This window comes from Symphalangus syndactylus, chromosome 3 (genome assembly GCF_028878055.3).
Source record: "Symphalangus syndactylus isolate Jambi chromosome 3, NHGRI_mSymSyn1-v2.1_pri, whole genome shotgun sequence".
NCBI lineage: Eukaryota > Metazoa > Chordata > Mammalia > Primates > Hylobatidae > Symphalangus > Symphalangus syndactylus.
This window is the reverse complement of record NC_072425.2, coordinates 46254377-46273900: the sequence shown is the minus strand read 5'-3', so window position 1 is coordinate 46273900 and position 19524 is coordinate 46254377. Positions and strand designations below refer to the sequence as shown.

The window sequence follows — 19524 nt, the reverse complement described above, 5'->3', positions numbered from 1 at the left end:
AATTTTGAAATTGATTTCTTATCCAGTTTCCCCTTGGTTGATATTATTCTCTCAAGATCCTTACTGAGCCGTCCAACAACACTTCTTTTATTCTCCTTCATGCTCCAGCTCTACGTTTGCTTTTTTTGTCCTCCTTCAAGGGCAAGGCTCACCTCTCTGATTTTTGCCTCCCACCCTAGGCCTGGCACACAAGTGAGACTCCACCAGTGCACTAGAAACAAAGACACGAAGATGTGATTTTCCCTAAGCATGCTTTCTGCAACTGCAGCTCAGAAATCTCAAACTGTTCAAGATAAGAAACTGGCCCAAAGCTGATTAATTTTGCAAAACAGACCTTCCAGGGTAGCACACAAGATCTTCAGAAAGAATATTCTGGTTCTTACTTCCCACTGAGAGCTTCAGGGACCATAATTAGAGCAGCATGGAGCAACAGACTCCGCTCTGGTTCACTAAACCCCAAGAACCTTCCTACCAACATGGACAAAAATAACGTCCCGTTCCATCTGAAAATATCACCTAGAATTCAGATGTGTGCTCTCTCATTGTGTTCTGTGCATTTTTAAGTAGCTCTATTTGGCTGGGTTTTGACAGCTGGAAGCTGAGGCTTGGAGACCCGCCCGGGCACAGGGTGGTGCTTTTCAAAGGTGCAGACCACTGCATCAGAACCACCTGGGGGCTTGTTAAAATGCCGCTTCCCAAGCGCTATTCCAGACCTACCAAGTTGGAATCTCTAGGGCTGCTCCATTTTTAATACACATCCCTGATGATCTGGGTACACACTGAAGTTTGAGATGCCAGCTCATTTTCCTGCCAAGGAGCTTTGCTTATTCCCTCACCCAACCTCCCACACACATCCATTTCATCGGCTTTATTGAGCAACAGTTTCTGCAGGACAGGACATTCATGCAGCTCTATGGAGTCACAGACTGCAGGTTCACCAAAGTTCTCATCGTCTTGGTCTCTGCTCCAACATTGCCCTCACCCTTCCTAAAATAGCCACCAGCCACCCTTTGGGCTCCTAATGTTTGCTTTTGTTCCAGAAGATTGTGCTGTCATGCTTTTCCCTTCCACCCACAACATGTAGAAGGTTGGGCAGAGTAGGGCCTCAGAAATTGCTTACTGATTGACCAACACCTGCATAAATTGGAACACTCACTGGAAGATTGGTCCTTACATATGCATTTGTTTTGAACGCTGGCTGGATGCTCATACTAACAGAGACAACAATGGTAATCATAATAATCACAACGCTGGTGAGAAAGATCTTTATATAAGGCCCTTTCTACGTTACAAAGATATATCACACATTTTCCCCTTGACAGTCATCTGTAACACTCAAAACAAACACTATCACACCCACTTTACAAACGGCAAACTGAGGCTCGGAGAGATTAAGCGGCTTTCCTGAGGACTCACAACTAGTTTTTTGTGGGGCTGGCACTCCAATCTAGACCCCTCAACTCCCAGGACTCAATCATTCTTTCCCTGATCCAGTAAACAATGACTGAGCCCCCACGATATGCCATTCACCACACCAGAGCTAAAGACCAAGAGCCAAGGCTGACGTGGTCCCTGCCCTCCTGGTCTCCCAGCCACATCACCCCTAATGACATGAAAGCTGCCATCAGCCAGGAGACAAGATATGTACATGGCAAGGCAAAAAGGCATAACAGAACAAGTCAGGGCGTGCCCATGAGACGAAACCACGGCAGCAATGCCCCTCTCCTTCTGTTGAGGCCTCCACAGGGATGTGCAGTGCAACAGTGGAGCAGCCATCCCCAGGTCAGGTCTCCAACTGCACCTGCCCTGCCAGTCTCAGGTGCTGTGAGCCCCAGAGCTTGGAGACAACAAGGGGAACACAGCTCTCAGCATGAACACAGGGATTTTCAGAAAGGGTGGAGCAAGGTGGCCTTGATACAAGCTGCCATTCCTCAGGATGGTACTGCAGATCTGTAGTGGTCCACTTGCCACCCTGAGGCTAAGCTTGCATCTGCATCTCGGGCTATGGACTCTCACCTGCCTTACAGAGCTTCTGTGATGCCCACATGAACGTGATGGGGAAACCCACAAGCCCAGCTTGAGGTCGGCAATCACCGTGATTCCTCAGGGGCCTGCTTCCTTTTCTTAATGGATCTTCTAAGGGTCTAGAGACTGCTGCTGCCATTTGGGGCTATGGCAAGGAGTGCCTCTAGGATACCTGCCACCTTCACATCTTTCTTTAACTGAGGCTTCAAACCGCGTGACATAAGCAGACTAGCTATGAGACCGCAGCACATCACTTAACCTCGTAGCATCCCATTTCTTCACCTGTAATTCGGGATAATGGAAATGTTCTCCTCGAGTTCATGTGAGGATTTTTTTTTATTATACTTTAAGTTCTAGGGTACATGTGCAAAACGTGCAGGTTTGTTACATATGTATACATGTGACATGTTGGTGTGCTGCACCCGTTAACTTGTCATTTGCATTAGATATATCTCCTAATGCTATCCCTCCCCACTCCCTCCACCCCACGACAGGCCCCGGTGTGTGATGTTCCCCTTCCTGTGTCCAAGCGTTCTCATTGTTCAATTCCCACCTAAGTGAGAACATGTGGTGTTTGGTTTTTTGTCCTTGCGATAGTTTGCTGAGAATGATAGCTTCCAGCTTCATCCATGCCCCTACCGAGGACATGAACTCATCCTTTTTTATGGCTGCATAGTATTCCATGGTGTATATGTGCCACATTTTCTTAATCCAGTCTATCACTGATGGACATTTGGGTTGGTTCCAAGTCTTTGTTATTGTGAATAGAGCCACAATAAACATACATGTGCATGTGTCTTTATAGCAGCATGATTTATACTCCTTTGGGTATATACCCAGTAATGGGATGGCTGGGTCAAATAGTATTTCTAGTTCTAGATCCCTGAGGAATCGCCACACTGTCTTCCACAATGGTTGAACTAGTTTATAGTCCCATCTCATGTGAGGATTTAAAGGGTAAATACATACAAACTGCTTGGAATAATGCCTGGCACATCAGAAGCACTGTGGTGTCTATTATTATTATTATTATTTTTTGAGATGGAGTCTCACTCTGTTGCCCAGGCTGGACTGCAATGGTGCAATCTTGGCTCACCACAACCTCTGCCCCCCAGGTTCAAGCGATTCTTCTGCCTCAGCCTCCCGAGTAGCTGGGATTACAGGCATGTGCCAACACGCCCGGCCAATTTTGTATTTTTAGTAGAGGCAGGGTTTCTCCATGTTGGTCAGGCTGGTCTCAAACTCCTGACCTCAGGTGATCCGCCCGCCTTGGCCCCTCAAAGTGCTGGGATTACAGGCATGAGCCACCGTGCCCGGCCTATTATCATTTTTTTATTATCACTTTCCTTTTTTTAAAAAAAAAAGTACAAACAGTGCGAGAGCCGCTGCTGCTGAGGAGAGAAGCATCAACAGCAGCACCATGGGAGGTCCGATTGATCCACATGAATTCCTCGGCATTCAGACTTAAGACTCATCTTCTTCCTGCTTGCCCGCGGCTCCGCCGGCATCCAAACCGCTGCTCGCCCCGTGTCGCTTGGTAGTAGCTCAACAGAAGACCCTTGAAGGCTATGTGGGATTTGCCAATCTCCCAAACCAAGTATACAGAAAATCAGTTAAGAGATCTGGTTTTGAATTCACGCTATGGTAGTGGGTGGAACAATCCAAAGTTTTAATCAAAGAAGGTGGTGTTCATTTGCTGTTCACAATAGATGATAACCCAGGATTTGGAGATGCAGTGCATAATAGTAATTGCTGGCAGCCTTACAATCGACTACATTGATAGTAAATTTGAGGACTACCTAAATGCAGAATCGCGCGTGAACAGATGTCAGATGCCTGATAACAGGGTGCAGGGTGTTTATACTTCATTGCTACTTCAGGACATGGACTTAAACCATCGAATATTGAGTTTATGAAGCATTTACACGAAACAGTATCATCTCAGTCATTGCCACAGCAGACACACTCACACCAGAGGAATGCTAACAGTTTAAAAAACAGATAATGAAAGAAATCCAAGAACATAAAATTAAAATATATGAATTTCCAGAAACAGATAATAAAGAAGAAAATAAACTTGGTAAAAAGATAAAGGACCATTTACCTGTTGCTGTGGTAGGTAGTAATATTACCATTGAAGTTAATGGCAAAATGATCAGAGGAAGGCAGTATCCTTGGGGTATTGCTGAAGTTGAAAATGGTGAACACTGTGTTTACAATTCTAAGAAATATGTTGATAAGAACACACATGCAGGACTTGAAAGATGTTACTAATAATGTCCACTATGAGAACTACAGAAGCAGAAAACTGGCAGCTGTGACTTATAATGGAATTGATAACAACAAGAATAAAGGGCAGCTGACTAAGAGCCCTCCGGCACAAATGGAAGAAGAAAGAAGGGAGCATGTAGCTAAAATGAAGAAGATGGAGCTGGAGATGGAGCAGGTGTTTGAGATGAAGGTCAAAGAAAAAGTTCAAAACTGAAGAACTCTGAAGCTGAGCTCCAGTGACACCATGAGCAAATGAAAAAGAATTTGGAAGCATAGCATAAACAATTAGAGGAAAAACGTCACCAGAGGATGAGAAAGCAAACTGGGAATCTCAACAACGTATTTTAGAACAACAGAACTCGAGAACCTTGGAAAAGAATAAGAAGAAAGGAAGATCTTTTAAACTCTCTGTTGACCACCAGTTACATATTAGTTGCCAATATGCCAGCTTGGACATCAGTGTTTGTTGGATCCGTTTGACCAATTTGCACCAGTTTTATCTATAATGATGGATTTAACAGCATGACAAACATTATTTTTGTTGTTGTTCTTGATGGAGATTAAAATGCCTTCAATTGTCTAGGGTGTTGTGTACTTAGAAAGTAACAGATCTACTTTTCCTACTTTTTCTTTTTCTTTTTTATTAAACCGATTATCTTCAGTTGAATGCAAGAGAACATTTTACTGTTGTACAATCATGTTCTGATGGTTTGATTGTTTACAGGATATTCCAAAATAAAAGGACTCTGGAAGGTTTTCATTGAGGATAAAAGGCCATAATATGATGCAAACTATGCTTCTCTATGATAATTATAATGTAAAGGTTCCATTCAATGCAGCATATACAATAATGTAATTTAGTCTAACACAGTTGACCCTATGTTTTGACACTTCCATTGTTTAAAAATACACATGGAAAAAAAACCCTATATGCGTACAGTGCACCTAGAGCTTTTTTATAACAATTTCTTTTTGTTTGTTCATTTTGGATTCTTTAAATATATATTATTCTCATTTAGTGCCCTCTTTAGCCAGAATCTCATTACTACTTTATTTTTGTAATAACATTTAATTTAGATAGTGTCCACATATCGGTCTTGCTGAAATAGAATATGCATCTTTCATATGGTAGGAACCAACAAGGAAACTTTCTTTAACTCCTTTTTACACTTTATGGTAAGTAGCAGGGGGGAAAATGCATTTATAGATCATTTCTAGGCAAAATTGTGAAGCTAATGACCAACCTGTTTCTACCTATATGCAGTCTCTTAATTTTACTAGAAATGGGAATCACGGCCTCTTGAAGAGAAAAAAGTCACCATTCTGCATTTAGCTGTATTCATATATTGCATTTCTGTACTTTTTGTTTGTATTGTAAAAAATTCACATAATAAACGATGTTGTGATATTAAAAAAAAAGTACAAAAACATGCATCAGTGGAGAATCTCTGCAATTGACATAGAATCATTTCTTATAAAACCATTGTTCCATCTCTTACAGACTGGCATCCCAGACAGCCTGAATTCTGCCCCCACTCCCCTCTTCCAGCCCCTCCATCACCCACCTCAGGTGCCCTACATCACAGTCATCTTGCAGCTGGCATTTCCCAAACAGAATTTATCTTTTCCCACTTCTGTGCCTTTGCTCCTCACCTCCCCGGAGTTTCTTGCACCTCGAATGCCCTTTCCCTTCCATCTATGAAATCCAAAGCATGCCCATATTTCAAGTGAACGTGGAGGAGGAGTGGGAATGGTCTCCTGACATTTCATTGGGTGATTTTTCCACATAACAGAGCAGCTAACCCCTCCCAGCTATAACCCATCTGGGTGGGCTGAGCCCTAAGCCCTAAGCAATGAGTGGCAAGACTGGTTGAAGGGCAGGGCTCCAAGGTGGGTTTTTGGCAGCGAGCAAGGCGTGGTTCAGGGGAGATGGTGCTAAGGGCCTCCAGCTTTTGGCCCCCTCAGAAGGGTGGGGCTGCTGGGAGTGGCCTGGGGCAGAGCTGGGCTCCAGGTTCCTTGGGTGCCAGTGGCACAGCCCTTATGTCCTCAAAGTGATTGTGATGCCCCGTCTGATGCCCCGTCTGCTACCCTACTCAGTTTGTGCGGACACTGAGGGCTCCAAACCCAGGCTCAGGGCCAGGACACTGGGCAGTGGCGCTAGTGGTTCTGAAGAGGGCTTGCCATCGAAGCACTGGGAGGCTGTTTCCACAAGCCAAAAGGGCAGAGGGGCCATGGCCAAGGTCAGAAACCCAGACACGGAGGCTGCACTTGGCAATGAAGGGGACATAGAAGCACGTGGATGTCAGGGGCTGTGGCTCACCATGCCCCAAACCAAACTCCTGTCCTCCCTGAGCCCCTCTCCCAGATGCCTCATTTTACTGAACAGCACCCATCCTCCATCCGTCCGGCCTAGGAAGGCAGTGCAGCCTGCCAAGGGCTCCAGAAACTGCTGCCTGGACTCAGCTCCCAGTTGGTGGCTTCCTGGTGGCGTGACAGTGGGCCCATTTAACCTCTCTGAGCCTCAGTTTCCTGCCTACAAAGAGAGGATGACAATAGTGCCTATTTCATGAGGTTTAAAATGAGTCAACCCATCTGGAGCAGTCAGGACACAGAGCCTGGCCCACAGCCTGCACTACGTGAGGGCTCAATTCTATAGTCAGGTCCTTAGCACTGTCCTGGCTGAAAGGCAGCCTGCAAAAATATGCATCCATGCTCTAACTCCTGGAACTGTGAATGCTGCCTTCTATGGTAAAAGAGGTAATATTACCTTACATGGCAAAAATGTGATTTAGTGAAGGCTTTTGAGAGGAGGAGCTTATCCTGTAATATCCAGGTAGGCTATAAATCTCATGAGTGAGGCAGAAATAGACTAGACAGGCAGAAGAGAGAAGACAATGTGACCAGGGAGGCAGAGATTGGAACCATGCAGACCCGAGTCAGGGAATGCCAACAGTCACTAAAAGCAGGGAGAGGCACAGAAGGATTGGTTTTCCCCCAGGAGCTCCAGAGAGAGCCTGGCCCTGCCAAGACCTTGATTTTAGACTTCTGGCCTCTAGGACTGTGAGAAAAAAAAAACGCGTGCTGTTTTCAGCCACCTTGTTTGTGGCAATTTGTTCTAGCAGCCACAGGAAGCAAATACAAGGTGCCTCCTTAATCCCAGTTACTCAGGAAGCTGAGGCAGGAGACTTGCTTGAGCCCAGGAGGCAAAGGTTGCAGTGAGCAGAGATAGCACCATTGCACTCCAGCCTGGGTGAAAGAATGAGGCTCTGTCTCAAAAACAAACAAACAAACAAACAAGAAAGGGGCCTCCTTGACATCGCTCTCCCCACCTTCCACTGCTTTCTCAAGTCTCCCTCTGTCCAGGGAGGTCTTTCCTCCCCGCTGCCTACAGAACCACCATCCTGTCCTCTCCCAACTGGGCTACTTCCACCCAACAATGGGCTCCTCAGCCCCCAACACCAGCCCAAGATAAAGATTGGGATAAAGATCAATGCCGAGGCGGGCGGATCACGAGGTCAGGAGATCGAGACCACGGTGAAACCCCGTCTCTACTAAAAAATACAAAAAATTAGCCGGGCGCGGTGGCGGGCGCCTGTAGTCCCAGCTACTCGGAGGCTGAGGCAGGAGAATGGCGTGAACCCGGGAGGCGGAGCTTGCAGTGAGCCGAGATTGCGCCACTGCACTCCAGCCCGGGCGACAGAGCGAGACTCTGTCTCAAAAAAAAAAAAAAAAAAAAAAAAAGATCAATGCCACCCGCCGCCTCCCACCCTGTAAGGCCCTGCATGGCATGGCCGCTGCCACTTCCACTGCCTACCTTGTCCCTTGCTTACCCTGGTGTCTTAGGCTTCAGTCACAGTCCCTTGTAGTTGCATGTCTCCTTCAGCCATGGAGCCACCACACTTACTGTCACCCCATCCCATCCCTGCCCTACCTATTTCCTACTTGAGCTTCTTTTCTACTTGAGCTTCTCCAACAATGAAAACTGCTATGGATTCCTTCATCACATCCCAAGTGCACCCGAGGAATGAATGAATGAATGAATGAAATTGGAAGATTCATATATCCCAGGCATAGCTAACTGGACAAGGTATGTAAACCCAAGCCATAGGCTAGCTGCTGACCCATAACCTTGCAGGCCCAGGAAAAATGAGCTGGCAAGGAAGAGACTTTCTCTCTTGAGAATCTGGATTTGGAAATGTTAAGAAAACGAGAAAGTGCTTTTCAGAGCACACACCACTTTCTTAGAAAAGCCTCCCCAATTCTGTGTAGGTTCCCCAGCCACGCACACTCCCACCACCGTGTACTTTGCCCTCATGGCTGTGGTCACACTACATCTGTCTGCCTCACTAGACCCCATGTTCCATGGCAGCCTTGTTCAGCACTGCTTCCCTGATGCACCCAAGGAGTGAATGAATGAATGGCAATTGACCGAGGAGCCATGTGAGTTCATCTCACAACATAGCTGGAGGCTACACCAGGAGAATGATTCATTCCAGAATCAAAGAGGTGGAGAAGAGGCCTGCTCCATTTCTGGCTGGTCTATTCAAACCCATCTTCGAGGCTCTATCTGGGCCCTGCCCAGGAAAAGAGAAGGGACCACCTGCAGAGTGTCCCCAGAGTCTGCCAGTCTGGAGAGAGGACAGCCAATTATATCCCATGAGTTTTGGATGCAGAGCCTGTAGCTGTTCAGCCAGTAGAAGGGCCCCCTCAGGCCCAGCATGGCCTACACAGCTCTGATGGGCTCTCAGATGCAGAGAGCACAGATGCGGTGTGTTTGGTTCCAGAGGAAAGGACTAGAACTAGGATATGGGGGCTGGGGCAGAAAGCTACAGGGAGGCAGGCACCAGCTGGAGAATAACGACACTTTTTTCAAAGCCAGGGCTACGCTTGGATGCAACGGAAAGGTGGCCGGTCAGCCAGCCCTGGAGGTGTCCAGGTGTTAGATGCTCACCTGTGTGACAGGCTTAGGAGGGATTCAAGCACTAGGGGGCCCCTCCTAACCCAGAGAGTCTGCGCTTTTGTTCTCAATATCACAGTTATGTACATTCTAATGTGCTGTCACAGCCTCATCTGTTTCCTGGAGAATGTGACAAGCACTGTTTTATGAAGAAAGTAAACAAAAGAATCCCAGCCAAGGTGGTATCGCAAATTAAATTCACATTTTGAGGTCTCCTCCTTCTTGCTGTAACAAACACATAGCAATGATAGCTGAAATACAAAAATAGAAAATTTAAAGACATAGCATTACTCAAAAATAAAATTCTCAGGGGGGAAAAAAAACCACAACATGGTAAGTGGAGATGAGGCTGCAGGCTTGATGGGCTCTGAGTGCAATACAGACAGAGGTGCCTGGCATTGAGAATTCTCTGGGGTAACAGAGACTCATAGCACGCCCAAGTAAAGGCGGGGGCCAGAGCCACAATCAATGCAAAAGAGAACTACAGTCAAGCTCACTATTTTAAGCAAACAGTTGGAGCAGAGCAGGTAGAGAAGGGCTTCCTCTGCTCTAGAGGAAAGCTGGGATGAAGTTCTACCAATTGCTACCTGCTGCCTCAGCCCACAGGAAGCTGCGCGCTCTGGATGGCAGGACAAGGTGGAAAACAGTGACAGATGGAATGCAAACATGGCCAGTTACTCACCCCTTCCTATATCCATAGCCTTTGGAATGACTTTGAATCTCCTACCATCAAAAGGTGAGTTGGCACCCATGACCAGCTCATGCCTATAATTCCAACACCTTGGGAGGCCAAGGTGGGAGGATCGCTTGAAGCCATGAGTTTGAGACCAGCCTGGGCAACATAATGAGACCCAATCTCTATAAACATTTTAAAAATTAGCCAGGCATGGTGGTACACACCTGTAGTCCCAGCTAATCAGGAGGCTGAGGCACAAGAATCGCTTGAGCCCAGTAGATTGAGGTTACAGTGAGCCATAATTTTACCACTACACTCCAGCCTCGGTGATGGAAGAAGACCCTGTCTCGGGGGAAAAAAAAAAAAGGGTAGAGTCTACTTTTCCACCTTTTGAATCTGGGCTGGATTCAAAAGATGATGATAAGAATATGACAGAAGAAAAGAATATGATAAAAGCGAGAGGAAGCCTGTTCCAGGCATAGGCCTCAAGAGTTACTGGAAAAAGACAGTAGTTCTAAGGTGTCAATAACTGGATGGACAGCAGATATCTCTTCAGCAACAAGAGACCCAAAAGACAAATTCTGCAGGGAAATAACTGCATGCCTGGAATTCTGAACTCTGCTAAAGCAGTATTCAAAAGTGAGAGGAAAATAGAGACATTTTAAGACATCCAAATATTAAGAGCATTGACCATCCTTGGCACTCACCATATGTGCTAAGTACAACTTGAGAATGGACTCAGCCAGAAAAGGGAACTTAGAAGAAGGAATAGGGCACAAAAAACAGTGGCGAGCAAAAGCATTAGGAAAATGTGTTGGCAAAGTTAATGTGCTACTAACTGCAACACGAAAATAATAACAATTAACATTTTTGGAACCAAAATTCTAGGAAACAATGATAGAACAGGTATTAGTGGGTTGTGAGGCATGATTACAATTCTCATCAGATTCAGTAAAGGAGAATGATATTGAATAGCATTAGATTTGAGTAGAAAAGGGAAATTAATTTAGGATATATGCTAAAGTGTTAAGGATATAACCACATCAGCAGAGGAAAAAGGGGGAGTGGTAGAAGGAACACTCAAAATAAGAGAGTAGAAATATATCACTAATCACAATAAATATAAACCAATTAAAACCACCTATTAAAAGACAAACTAGGCTGGGTGCGGTGGCTCACGCCTGTAATCCCAGCACTTTGGGAGGCCAAGGCAGGTGGATCACCTGAGGTCAGAAGTTCGAGACTAGCCTAGTCAACATGGTGAAACCCCACCTCTACTGATAATACAAAAATTAGCTGGGCATGGTGGTGCACACCTGTAAATCCCAGCTACTCGGGAGGCTGAGGCAGGAGAATTGCTTGACCCCGGGAGGCAGAGGTTGAGGTGAGCCAAGGTCGCGCCAATGCATTCCAGCCTGGGCAACAAGAGTGAAACAGTGTCTCAAAAAACTAAATTAATTAAGTAAATAAAAAGCTAAAATGAGTAAAACAAAATGGGTTATAGAACATTATATATAGTATGATGTTTACATAAAGCTTAAAAATACTATAGATTGTTTATGGACACGTACATCTGCAGTAAGATATAACAATAGAGATGGGAAAAATAGAACTAACTTCTAGATAGCTGTTGTTTCTGTGGAGGGAAGAAGTGGGGAAATGGGAATGGAGAAGGATAAAAAGATGCTTTGGGGAGGGAGGGAGGGAGAGAGACAGACATATGTGAAGATCAATCCTATAGAACTTGACCACAAATGGAGACTGTAAACTCAATTCATCCAGGTGCTGGCTCTTTTTAACACAGGTCTCAGTGATGCTGTTGCCCAGAAACAGACTTTCAGGGTATATTAACCTTCCCTCTGCCTGTTGTTCTCTCAACCTGGAACAGCTTCTCTGTCCTGTAGCCTTTTCAATCAAAATTCTTCACCTCCCTCTGTTCAGCTGACACACCACTCTGATGGATCCTTCCATGAGAAGAAATGCCCCCACTCAGGGACAACCTCAGGTCAGCCCTGGGCTGGCTGGCCACCTCTGCCTCTCTCACTTTATAGGCTCCTGAGGCAGGGATGCCACCCAACTCACTCCTGAATCACCAGCCCCTAGCAGGATGTGGGACACACCAGAGCACACGGTCAATGCAGATGGTCTGGATGGCCCAGATGTAGACCCCAGAGGCACAGAAAGTCCTCCTGGTGTGAGATTTACTGAGGAAATGAGGGAGGACCACAAGCCCATCTCAGCACAGTAACAGGTGGCATTCACAGCGGACCAGTGAAAAGACATCAGCTCTTCCAGGGAAGTGAAATTCTACACAATAAAGCATATATCATTAAGTGCTCCAACTTAAGCCATGTTTGATAGACTAATTTTTAAAATGCAATTTAGACATGGCTGCAGGTTTTAGACATGCCCTTATTGTTCAAAATTCTTTCTCCTCCCCACCCCCAGGACATTTTGAAATTGCTAAGGTAACACGTGCTTCTAGAAGAGTCCAACAATACAGTCATGGATAAAGCAGGAGGCGCCAAGTTGCTCCCCACTTCCCTTGCCTCCAATCTCACCCTCCAGGAATAATCAGTGTCGACTCCCTGCTCTCGAAAAACACACGGTGCTGTACATAGCCCTGATCCTTTCTTCCAGGCCACTCAGTGTGTGCCCAGAACTGTGCTGGACTCCTTGATACATATTTAATTTCACCTTCTAAACAGCTCTGTGTGGGAGGGAGGGTCGTTGCTCCCAGAACAAAAGCCACAGTCCGAAATGTGACTCCAGAGCCTGGCTGCCTGCCTCTCAATCCTGGTTCTGTCATCTATGAACTAGGTGAGCTTGTGCAAGTTTGCACCTGTTTGTGCCTCAACTGCTTAGTGCTAATAAGTAGTACTTCCTTCATGGTAAATTGTGAGAATTAAATTCACACATGTAAAGAACTAAGAACAGTGTCTGACACACAGAAAGCTGATAAATTATTATTTCCATCTTATAGATAAGGAAACTGAGATTCAGAGAGGTTAAATGACTTACCAAATCCAACCAATGGTTATGAATTTCAAGCCACGGACTTGCCAGGAACACATGTGGCCCCCGGGGAAGATACAGGGTATGGGGTGTTACACTGCCCTCCATCCTAATTTCCCAACATGCTTTTCAAATCCTCAGGGTCTTTGACATTTCTTCCCTTTCTCACCCTCTGGGTCAGGCATTAAGCTGCCATTTCTTGCTGCTGGCTATCAACCCTACATCAGCTGTCTCCATCAACCCTACACTCGTTCCTAATTGGTTGACTTGCTGTAGTCTGGAAACCAAAGATAATACAACTGGTAAGAAAAGTGCACAACACAAGTGCAGCTAGGAACTGAGAGAAGCCCCAAGCAGAGCTCCCAGACTAACTGAATGAGCCTTAAGAAAAGTTGGCCGGATGCGGTGCCTCATGCCTGTAATCCCAACACTTTGGGAGGCCGAGGTAGGCAGATCATTTGAGGTCAGGAGTTCAATACCAGCCTGGCCAACATGGTGAAACCCCTTCTCTACTAAAAATACAAAAATTAGCTGGGCATGGTGGTGCATGCCTGTAATTCCTGCTACTCAGGAGGCTGAGGCAGGAGAATCGCTTGAACCCAGGAGGTGGAGGTGGCAGTAGGCCAAGATTGCGCCACTGCACTCCAGTCTGAGCGACAGTGAGACTCCATCTCAAAAAAAAAAAAAAAGAAAGAAAAGTCTTCTACTTTGGCAGTTTAGAGACCTGCAGAGTCAGCTGGGTTTTGGATAGATGAAGTGACTGGATCTGTGTTCTCTGGATAAGTGAGGTATTGATGTATGAATATATTTTCCACATTTTAAAACTAAAGTTTCTGATTTAGGCATTTGTTAATTTCTCTGCCCTCAAAATGCAGAATCATGAATCGCAATCCCTTGGACAGTGTATTTCACTTTAAATATCTACATTCCAGGCTTCCCCAGGTACTGCACGCCAGTTCTAACCACTCTCCTCCATTCACATTCTGAAGGTGTAAATGAGACCTAGAATTTTCCTAGCTGCCTGCTGCATTGCATTTAAATAGCTTCCCAATCCACCATGATAAATTCTCTTTATGATGATGGATGATCGCAAGTTTCTGTCAAATGTGCGTGTGAATGAATGCTAAACTATGCCACAAACCAAACAAACATGCACCGGGTGCCGGCTCTGGGTTGGGTGCTCGGGGGTACCAAGGAAAGCCAGACCCAGCTGCTCCCCGAAGGAGGTGAGGGTCAGGAGGGGTGGGGAAATGGGGCCCAGAGAAAGGAAAGGCAGCATGAGAAGTTAAGGGAGAGAATCCTAAAAGGAGTTGAGGATGTCTAGACAAGGAGATGCAAATGCAGCCTGGGAGAGCAGGGACACTGAATGACTGGGAGCCCCAAGTACCTCTAAGGTTTCTGATTTGATTTTCATAGTCACATTTTTGCACTTGTTGGAATCATAATGAAAGCATATGCATTAGAGACATTGCTGTGGATCACACAAAAATACCAAGATTCAGCAGAAGGAATGACAAGGGAGAGGGAACCTCCTGCACAGTCAGAGAACTTGGGTCCCTAAAGGGATTTCTTTGGCCTTGATTCTCTGATTAGATCCTCTCGAGTCACGATCCTGGGAATCCTAACCTCTCCTCTAGTGAATGCAGGAGACCCAGGCCATTTGTTGGCACACTAAAAAAAGCTTCAGGAAACCCAACACTAAAGTCACAGCAGAGACAGGCTCACTGTGGAGTCAGAACAAGGCCACAGGCAGTGATGGAAGAATCATGGCCGGAGTGGACGTACAGCCGGACAGATCTGCACCCAGTGATGCCCCCACTACCTGCAGTCTGTGTGACCTGGAGCAAGTCCCCTTACCACTCCTAGCCTCCGTTTCCTCATCTATTGAAATGGGATAACATCTATACAATTGGCTTCTCTGTGAGGATAAAAAATGGGTACAGAAAAAGCTTAGCCCAGTGCCTGGTCTAAGAAAGTCCTCAAAAAAGAGTAGCTGTGGTTATTATTCTTGCCATCATTAAGAAATGTGATTTTACCCACCTCAGAGGCCTGTGTCCCCACGGCTGTCAGGCTAACCGATCCTGCAGCTCCAGTTCTCTGGTCTCAGACTTCATGAAGGGCATCCACCTTTCTTCCACAAGATCCCTCTAAATGGCTTAATCATAGGCACCCTCGGAAGGGGAACAACACTTGGCATAATTACTAGTCTTGTGCCCTTTTTGTAATCTTGACTTTGTGGGAATTGTTCGATCACAATAGTTGGGGGTTTGTGCACGGTATTTAATTAGGCAGATGAAAGCACGTTAGGATGAAACAATAGTATCTCTAATTTAATGACATGTTCTGCATCTTACCCTGCAACAATGACGAAAGATGCCTCCATGCAAAGGAAAAAAATGTCTGCTGCATCTCTCTCTCTCTGTCTCTCTGACTCTGTCTCTTTCTCTGAATATTTCTGTCTATTTCTCTCTCTCTCTGTCTCTATCTCTGTCACTGGGTGTGCTTCTCTTTATCTCTCTCTGTTTCTGTCTCCCTCTCGGTCTCTGTGAGTGCTTCTCTCAGTGTGTCTCTCTCTGCCTCTGTTGCTCCTCTCTCTCCAGTTGACATCTGCTTAACATGGTTCCCACCTCCCCGGCAGCCCTGGGGAACCAGCCTTTGCTAAGTGCTCCTCACTCCTTGATGTGATCATGACAGAAAGACTCCAGAAGAGACAGGCCAAGAGGAGAAAGTGAGGCACAGTGTGACTATCTGGGGCTTCTGGTCCCAACTCTGTGACCTCAGGCAAGTCACTCCCCTTCTTGCCAATGATCTCTTCTATAAACTGACAACTTTAGTTTAGGCCTGACCTGACTTTTCTTTTAAAAAATATTTATAAAAAAGAGAAAATATTCAATAAGAACATAAGTTGGTGGGGAAAAGTGAAGTTAAGTGTTCTAAGATCTTTATACTGCCTGTAATGAGCATACATATATTAAGTTTAAAATTTTAGAAATTATATATGTTTCAATTTTGAGGGTAAATATTCAAAGAATAGAAACATTATAACTCCCTAGCAAAAGGAAAACAGAAATAATAAAAATAGATAAACCCAAAAGAAGGTAATGAAAGAAACCTGTAAGAAGCAAGGCAAATATAAGCACAAAATAAAATTTTAACCCCCGACCCCTGCCCCAGAAAAAATTTATTAGGCCTTGTGCCCGTGGAACCAAGATTTGAGGGAGATTTATAAAATTAAACATAGTTTAAGAAGGGATAATTAAACATAATAAAAACAAGATCATTAAGTACAGCCTAGAAAGAGAGATTTGCAGGCAGGTAACAGGATGATCTCAGAGGTCTTGTCTAGTTCTAAAATTCTATTATTTTAATTCTGGGCTGTAAAATGCCAACATTTACCCAAGTCAATAAACATCAAGAGACTGATATTTCATCAGAATCCAAGTCTGATTTTTCAATATTGATTTTTGTGAAGTCAATTTTGGTTTAAAGTGCCTTTTTAAATTGGTGCTCCTGTGGTGTCAAATGTCAACATTTATTTTTGCAGAACTCTCCTTCCTGTGGGGACTTTGGTCAGCGAATGAAGCTTTTGATACTTGGAGTTCCTTGTTTTTCTTGTTTCTGATTGAGGGCCCTGATTAATAGTGTATGATGTTTTTCACTGAGCCTTTAGGGTTTCCATTGGGATATAAAAAGTAATTTCTATATGCACCTCTATCATGAAAAAGCCAGGTGAGGAAGGGTTGCAGTGTGGGTGAGAAAGGAGGGTTCATTTGTGGTCTAGCTGAAAGCTTCCCAAGCTTCACGCACACCTGCATATGAACCCCAGCTCACCACTCACCTGCTGTGTGGCCTTGTGCAGGTCACGTACCCTCTCTGTGCTTTGTTGGGTCATTTGCAAAATGGACTTAACACCTATCTTATAGAGAGGCTGTGAGAAACCAGTGAGACAGTACATGTGGATGTCTGGCCTAGAGCCTGGCCCACAGGAGGCAGTCAGTAAATGCCAATTCTCCCGAACCCCTTGATTTATTTTCTCTCTACTGCTACATTTTATTTTTTCAAATCTATAGTAAAGCTGAAGGGATAGTACAATTAATACTCATATACCTGTTGTCTTTTCACCAATCACTAGTATTTTCTCTCTTTCTCTCTCTCTCCCCCCTCCCAGCCCCGAATTATTTGGGTGTAGTTTGCAAACATAAGACCACCTCACCTCTAATATCAGGGATTATCACCTAAGGTTAAGGACCATCTCCTACATACATTACTACTCTATACCTTTAAAAAGAAATATTTTAAAATAATCTTATTTAAAATAAAATCAATACTTTAAATTTCCCAGTTGTTCCAAAAATGTATTTATGGGTTGTTTTAAATCCTAGATTTAAAAAGAAATTCACACATTACATTTGGTTGTCAATGTCTCTTTGCCAACCCACCCTTGATTTTTTAAATGGTATTCCTCCAAAGCAAGCAGGGGACAAAAGAATAGCTGATAACTGGGTAGCAGAAGAGGTAAGAAGAAACTCTGGGAATTAGGTTTTGAATCTTCTCTGAGGCATTGGGTCTGGGTAACCTTGAGCTTCATGCTTCCTTTCTGCAGATGTTTTCATTATCTGTAATTGGCGGCTTGCACTGGCGCATCTCAGCACCCATTATTGCTCCGGTGGAGGGATTTGAGGCTCAGAGGCTTTTGGAGTCACATAGAGCCCAGTTTGAATCCCACTTCACTATCTGCGTGGCCCTCAGCAAACTACCTTCCACCTCTGAGCCTCAGTTTCCTTATCTACAAAATGGGTGCACTAGTATTTGTGCCTACCTCATAAAGCCAACATGAGAATTAAACATGTGAAACACTAGGCACAACGGCAGGCACAGCAATGGCTCAGTGGGGAAAAAAAGCTATTATTGTTATTAATGTTGCAGGAATTATGGACTCTACAGTCAAAGCTCTTATCTGCGCAGCAATTACCCTTGGCTTATAAAGAGCCCTTCACAATTTATGAAGCACTTTCTCCATCATCTCTTGTTGAATGCATGGCAGTCCAGGGTAGTGGGCCACGTGGGGACAATTATCCCCACCTTAGAGAGGGGACTCGAGGCTCAGAGAGGTTGAACAGCTTGGCCGAGGTTACAGCTGGTTACAGAAGGAACCAGGACTTGCGGAATGAAGCAGGGGCACCACTGCCATCCCACCCTCCAGTTCCAAGTTCTTTTTCTGTATGCTTGGCATCCACATCGTGTAATTCTCCAACCATTCTTGCCTTGAGAACACACATCCTGTCTTATTCAGTCTGGACAGACTTTGTGACTCTACTTCTCAGAGCCCCTGTCCCCTATCACAGATGGAATATGATTCTTCCACCTCGTCAGTCAGCTAGTGTTCACAGAGCACAAAACAGAAAGGCATGCTGTGAACTGCAAAGCATCCTGCAGACTGAAAGCAGCCACCGCTGCTATCAGAGTCTGTGGGCCTACTAAGGGCTCCTTCAGGAAAAACATGCTCCTTTACAATGGGAGCCAAATAATTAGCACAGAAAATTAAGGTCCCTTCTCCCAGGCCTCATTTCTGAATTATAAACTATAAGAATCAAAGTCATTTTGAAAAATGGCTTTTTATTTGTCATGATTTTCATTTCCTCAAAGAGAAGGCATATTGTACTAGGCAAAAATCAATGCTTCCCTGTAATAATGTGCCTACAGATATCCGGTGCTGAAAGCCTCATGCAGAAGGAATGGAAGTGTATCTATACATCAGTCACATCAAGAATCTGAAAATCAATTCTTTATGGGCTTGCATGAAAAATGCACAATTTTTAAATCAAAATACAAAACAACTGACTATAGGATTTTAAGACAAAAAAAAATGTGTCTTGCCACCAAAAAAATGGTCTTTAGGCATCCCAACTAAAAATGCATTCCTTTAATGACCCAAATATTATCAGAGCATCCTCTACGTAAGAACCTGGTGACTCTTCCTTCATCCCACCTGCAACTCACATATATTTTATTTTATTTTGGTGTTTTGCTTTGTTTTTTGAGACAGGGTCTTGCTCTGTCACCCAGGATGGAGTGCAGTAGTGTCATCACAGTTCATTGCAGTCTCAACCTCCCAGGCTAAATGGATCCTTCCACCTCAGCCTCCTGATTAGCTGGGACTATAGGCGCACACTGCTACACCTGGCTAATTTTTGTATTTTTTTGTAGGGATGGGGCTTCACCATGTTGCCCAGGCTGGTCTTGAACTCCTGGACTGAAGCGATCCTCCTGCCTCGACCTCCCAAAGTGCTAACTCCCATATTTTATAATTAGCAAACAAAAACCCCCGGTCATGATAGAAAAGAAGGAAAGCAATAAATGTTTGTTCAGCTAGGTATGTACTGCAGTCTAGGCAAGTTGCAAGAGAAGCAAGAGTGATTAAGACTCACACCTGTCCTCAGGATGCTCAGAGTCAGACTGTATGTCAGATCATGGCACTCCTCAGCTCAAAACCTTCCTGTGGTGCCGTGCCTCACTTGGAGTCAAAGCCAAAGTCCTTGCAGTGGCCCCCCAGCCCCATGTCGCCTGCCCTGGGGTGGTA

General features: G+C 44.9%; 1 protein-coding gene and 1 pseudogene across 1 annotated transcript in view; one reads left to right on the top strand and one right to left on the bottom strand.

Annotated features, from left to right (window-relative positions):
- Positions 1–19524, bottom strand: part of GABBR2 (gamma-aminobutyric acid type B receptor subunit 2) — a 415572-nt gene that overhangs the window by 302866 nt on the left and 93182 nt on the right. The gene's annotated exons all lie outside the window — the stretch shown is intronic.
- LOC129479120 (septin-7-like) lies at positions 3028–7872 on the top strand (annotated as a pseudogene).